The following is a 6,675-nucleotide window of genomic DNA, read 5'->3' on the forward strand; positions in this document are numbered from 1 at the left end:
CTGAATTAAAAGGCTGCACACAGGGTTTTTTCTCTGCTAGCAGTGAATGTAATGATCAGTAGTTTTCAAATTACTGTCTGTAGATACGAAGGAATTTTCTAAGTCTGTCCTGGTTGTCAGCAGAAAAAAATGTTAATTAACAAGTTAGCCAGGGATGGGACCAGTGGCGGAGGAAGCAGCTCCTGAGAAAGGCAATTATGAAAAGTGCACTGTGAGATGGAGTTTCTCAAAACAGCTAAGCCTCTGGGAAATTAAATGGTGAAGTGCTCCTGTTTTGGCTGTTCTTTTCACATTTATGGCAGCTGAGAGCCCTTGTCCTAGAGCTTGGGACCCCTAATGTCCTGTACAAGCCCAGAGGAGATGGCATTGCTCCTAGAGAGCTTGTTGGGTGACAAAGCAGCTTGGTACAGCAGGTTCAGCGCAGGTTCAGCCCCAGGGACAGCTGTGATACAGGCTTCTGGCTTAAAGCATCAGAGAGCAGATTCAGGATTGCTCAAACCTGACATGCCCCAAGTGTAAGAAAACAGATGGATAGAAGACAGCCAAGAGAAGACCTGGAACCTATGAGACAATTCTGGTCACCTTGATAAGCAGTTATCTCAGCACACAGACTGCTTAAATACTTTCAGATTTAATTATTTGTGCTTTGAGTACTGGTTTTACATAGATTAAGCCCAATTGCTAAATAGCAATAACAAACTACAAAATCACAGGCTTCTTCCTAATGGTTTTCCTACATAAAGTTTTTGCAATGTTTATTTCTCTTGCACATAATGTGCTTGGATTTACTGACTAGTAAAAAAAAAATGCAAGCTCTTCTAATATAAAAGAAGAAAATGTGCTATTTCACTGATTCATAGTCTGGTTGTTTTCATTTTTCCTTTAGCAGACCATAAAAGAAATGTAACACTAAAGAAGGTACAAGAATAAGCATTACTGAAGAGTAAATGGAAACTTAGCGGAGATGAGTCTTACAGCTCGTATATCTTTGCTATCAGCAGCAATGCACAAACAATAGCTTGGAGCCTGTAGGGGTAGAAATATTCTTACTGTTTAGGTAAACAGTTTTTAAAATACCTGTTGGCAGTCCTCTTGCTCAGCTAAGATTAGTTGCTCATGTACTTAGTTTAACGGCAACCTTCACATTAACAAAAACTTCTGCAATGCTAAGTGCAGTGCTCTGAAAGCCATAGATATGCAGTGCAGAATTCTGTAGAAACATCTAACAGACTGAAATTTAATACAGCTCTGCATGGTATGATATCTTATTAAACAGATGATATTTATTTAACAACCCTCCAAACAAACTAATAGGTTAATTTTTTTTTTTTTCTGTACACATAATACTTCTTTTGCCATTGGAATTGTGCATGACTATAAAGCCTGAAGCTATCTTTTCAATCAATGGAAATTTCTTTACTGACTTAAGAGAGCACAAAAGTATATAGATACACTGCTGTTCCTTAGCAGTATAGCAGAATAGCCTTGTAATTTTGTCTGGGCTAGCTACTTGCAGCCAATTTTACTGTCAGTTCTGCTACATCTGTTTCTGAAAAATCTGAATTTGCTATTACTGAAGTTTTCTGTAGTTCTCAGTTTATGACTTAAAAAATCAGGACTTTTGTTAGCCTTTTGAGGTACAGGAAGTGCTGGATTCTTTAACTATGCTTGCTTGTTTTATCAGACACTTCCATCGTCTGTTATCTGTTGATAGACTGACTAAGCTGCTGAACTGTTCACCAATTGAAGTGAATGCTCCCTCTATGTCTCTGGAAACAGAAAAGAAACAGCAGCTAGAGAGCCGAAGTGGGACAGAATTTTATGCAGTATAATTTAATAGGTTATAAATTTATGTCTTAGTTATCTCATTCCAGTGCCTAAACCACTGAGGAGATAAGCTGTCTTTGTTAGAAGCTTGCCTCTGCACAGTTAGCTGATTAATACACTGCTGCCAGATCTTGCTGCAAAAGGGGTTAGGCTGTTTTTAGTTCTCAAAAAGTGTTATTCAGTTGAGTCTGAACAAAGCTGATTCCCAGACACAATGCCAGGGAACAATGCTGATTCCAAAACATATGATATTCTGGTAATTTTAAAGTTAAAAATAGGTTTGTTTGGGGATTTTTTTTTCTAGAACTAAGTTTCTCAAGCTTATTCAGCAAAACTAGTGCAAAGTAGGGCACAGTTCTCCTCTTCACAGGTCACCTTAGAGCACAGATTATTCACAGTTCCAATTTTGAAAATGAGGATTAAATACAGCTTCTGGAAAAATGAAGGGTGGAACATCTCATAAATGTTTTAATAATAATCCTTTTCCAAAGTTCAAGAACATTTCAGCATGGAGCAGATACATGACAACACTATAAATCCCCCAGATTAGCATAAAGTTTTAATGTTAGTACACTAACTTACTTTCTAGGAAGTCCGAGAATCCAAAACATGCCTAAAAAGCTATTTATATTTCTTTATTCTCTGCTGTAAAGAGTTTCAGGGGTGGCTACACACATTTGGACATATTTCTTTTAACAGTTCAAAGTTATCTTGAAAGTAGTTTCCTGTTCTTCCTTCCAATCTAAAAATAAAGTCCCTGAGTGATCAGTAATTACAGATACAATGTGAGAACCAAGTAGCAAAAAGATCAAACGCAGAAAAAAATCATCATAAAGAAAGACAGAAGCTTAGCGAATGGTATCTGAACTGGATTAAAGAAAATATTCAAAATTGGTAATCGTGTGGCACTGAGAAGATCTTAGGCTTATTGGGGGCTAAGAAATACATGTGAGAGTCCAATTAATGATTAAATTTGTTTTTACTGGCATTTCATTAAAGACACCAGGTGGCCACTGAGTTCTAGTAGAAGAACTGTAGTTTTCAAACCAGTTTTGAGTTTGTTTGGTTGCTCCCATTATGCTACTGACAAAGGTTGATATGCTTCTGTTTTATTAAAAACAAGGCCTCGTTCTGCGAGCCCTCCTTTCTTCCACGTCCCTTTAAAAATGAATTGGTTCAAATAGTTTTTCTGCCACCTGAAGACCCACGAGTCTCGAGTTTCTGGGCACTCCATATTCCCTTTGAAAGATAAGTATTACGTTTGTCTTCTTTCTGCCTTTTACTCTGACCTTCCAAGACCATAAAGATAACTCTTATTACTGTTGAGCTCAAATTTGCAAGTTGCCTCCCTCTAAAGCAAATGATTAAAATATCTGAATGCATGAATGTGGCTACAAAGGTAATGAACATTTGGGTTTACTCATATCAGAGAAAAAGAGGTCTTAAAAGCAAAACAAAGTGCACTTACTAGATGTGTATGAAAACACTTGAAGTAACTGAAAATTCTATGGAAATACTTCACTGAAAACATTCTAAAACTTAAACTAAAAATGTTTTTCTTACTGCAAATATTAATTCCAAAGCAATATTTCCATATAAATATATAGATTCAAACATACATTTCCATTTTCTATCACCTTCCAAAATATGCCCCATAAATGGTAAGCAAAAGTAACAACTGAATGAAACAATATTTTGTATTAAAATGTCTTAAGATGGGGATTAAAAAATGCTTTAGCCAAACATTGCTGATTATTTTATCATATAATCATACAATGGGCTGCATTGGAAGAAGGGATCTTAATGACCATTTAGTTCCAATGCCCCTGCTGTGGGCCGGGGCACCTTCCACACTAGACTTGTGTTTTTGGGGTTTTTTTGTTTGTTTGTTTTTGATTTTGTTTTTTGTTTGTTTGCTTGCAAAAAAAGCTAGTGGGATTTGTTTCAAAGTATAGACCTGGATAATCTAACTGCAAATGCCTACTGGTGATAACAATGCGTCAGTGTTTTGATTAACATTTGATGTTACTACAAAAGCCTATCTGAGTGTCTTGTAAAAACTAAGCGCCCTAAAATAAAAACCAAACCTGGTATGCAAAGTGGATATAATAAGGTTTGCTGATGAAAAAGAAAAGGTTGACAGCGAAGAACTGGGAAGGAATTTCACAGTGCTAGATAAGCACATGGTCAAGTGACACAATTGACACTAGAAAGTCACTGTATAGACATAAGATGATGTATGTAAGAGACAATCGTCGTTTCACAGGCACAGTGATGAACTCTGAAGGAGCCGTCACCACTTCAGAAAGAGAATGTGGAGGAAAGAAAAAGGAAATATATTGACTTCAGTGGCCAAATCTGTATTCTGAACTGCAAATCCCATGTGTAGTAGTAGTTCATATAACACCAGAAGGAGAAACAGAAAAGGTCCTCGAGGAGGCAAGAAAGCTGATTAATGGTATGAAATTGCTTTCAAATTAGAACATGGCTGACTAGAGCTGCCCCAGCTGGGGCTGATGGTGACAGAACAGGTAGAGCAGCATTGATAAATTAGCTAGGAGGATTCACGGTCCTTTCTCCTTGTAAAAGACTTACAAGTTATTGAAAATATAGATCAGGTCTCAGCTTTAGAACAGATGTAAGATGGTAACCTCTCAACATAGTGCATAGGTCAGCTAGGGGGTGGCTTTCTGCATTAAAAAGTAGATGTCAGAAGTTTTCAGGTGTCTAAAAAGCAAATAAACTAATGAGAAATGTCAGTTCAGGAATATTATTTTATACAAAGGATCATTTCTGGCTTAGGAAGTCCTTGATCTATGGGTCATTGTGAACCTGCAAAGATATGTTGGAGTCATGCATTGTCTATTTACAGAATTCCTAAACCCTCTCCTAGGTAGGTTTGTTAACTTGTGAAAGATAATGGGGGTCGGGCATGGTTACATGAAGTTGTCCTGTGGATGATGTTTGTTAGTGTTGAGCTATTGCCCTTTGCAAGGCCAGAGCTAAAAAATATTGAGTTTGAAACATAAACATAAGCCATGGTCTAAAACTGATCTTGCACTGCTCCTGTTTTACTCTTTGATGGTAGAGAAGTACTTTGGTTTTAGTAGTGGAAAAATTGTGTCTTGTGTTTGATCTGGGCTGAGATACATCATTGCCTTCTGTGACAATTTCAGGTGGACTGTGCAAAGATGAAATATGCAAAATACCAAATGTTGAACTCAGCCTAGCTGTTCTGGTGGTCATTATTAGAGATTTATTCTAAGAAATGCTTTGCAATTCCTAAAGCTGTCTCAGAAACCAAAAACACAGCCACTCTCTCTTTCGCTTTGCTATGACACAATGCTGGGACTGTTTTATAATTCTCAGTTCTGTTCCTATATATAAGGTAACCAGTAATGCACCCTGGATAATTCCATAATCATTTCTGCCTGTGTCTACAATAATGATTTTTTTTCAGTGCTCTTTCTTCATTTTAATCTCTACTTCAATATTTAGAAACTAACAAACTATCTGTTTGGCCTTACAAATGATATTTTGAAATGATGGCCTTCTAAAGCAGTGACTGTCTGTAAAGAGGTGTGGATACCTCTTAAAAGACAGTACAGTGGTACAGGGATACCACATACTCCAGTCTCCAACACTGTACTTAGCCTGTAATTAGAAAACCTGTCTTTCTGGCAAATTAATTAGTGCTAAATTTGAATAAAAATATGATAAGGAAGGTGAGTCTAGGGACGGCTAACAATGCTCATGTCCATTTAATTTATTTCTCTTTTCCTCCTTCCCTGTCATCAATTAAGTACATAAGAAGAAATTAAGTCTTCTGCAGCTCTCTATTAATTCAGTTTTGGAATGACCTCTGGTGGGGAGAAACCCTCGCTTAATATTAATTCTCTGTACAGGATAAATGTTGCTGAAAAAATACAACCCTTACATCTTAGTTGGTGTATTGTATACTACTCACTCTCAGTTAAAAATCCAGAATGGATCAGTGATTCTTTCAGTGCAGTGTGTTTTTCCATATTACGGTGATTATTTCCTCATAAGACAAGCCCACTAGTAAAGTTCATCAAGCATTCCACCTAATCCACTCCTTACCTGGGAGAAGCAAATTTGGCCAACAAAAACCCAAGAGTACAAAGCTCAGACATTTGGTATAAGTTTGTCATTTGATACTGTTACTGCACAATGCCAGTATTAGATCTATCTCATGCACTTACTGAACTTCTCAGAAGACACCAAGCTGTCTTAAGTTACCAGCTTTTATAGTTTCCTTGGGTTACAGAGTGGAATCTGACCCAGAGGGAATTAATAATTTAATTCTGGATGTTCTACAGTTTGTTGAATGCAGCTGAATGTCTGTGACCTTAAATGTAATTTTTCAAATTACTTACAAACAGGGAATTGAATGCAATCACTTCTTGTGTGTGTTTATACACAGGAGCACCTGCAGAATCTCCATGTCTTTCAATTAATCAGTAAAAACTTTAGAAAATGGGCTTTAGATACATGCACTTGCTAAGAAAGTGATAGTGGAATGAAGTGTAAGAGGAAAAGTATTTTTTCTAAGTGGTTATTGTTGGAGTAGATTACAAAAAAACCCAAAAGGATGGAACTTCACTGTCTTAGACTTCCAAATTAAGTGTCTCAGTGAGGCTTGGGATGTAAAAGTTCTCAAAGAGATCAATTTCCAGTTTTGTAAAACCAGGAAGTTTTGGAGCTACCTTGTGTTTAGTAGCTATATTAAAGTTAATATAATCCATGTTCAGTTCTTGAAAATGATCCAAAGTAACAGTGGAGCATCATTTTGAATTTTTATATTCAACCCAAAGAGATGTTTGTCTA

Source organism: Corvus kubaryi, unplaced genomic scaffold, assembly GCF_017639235.1.
Source record: "Corvus kubaryi isolate FWS band 111438036 unplaced genomic scaffold, C.kubaryi_AGA036_p1.0 37398, whole genome shotgun sequence".
Lineage (NCBI taxonomy): Eukaryota > Metazoa > Chordata > Aves > Passeriformes > Corvidae > Corvus > Corvus kubaryi.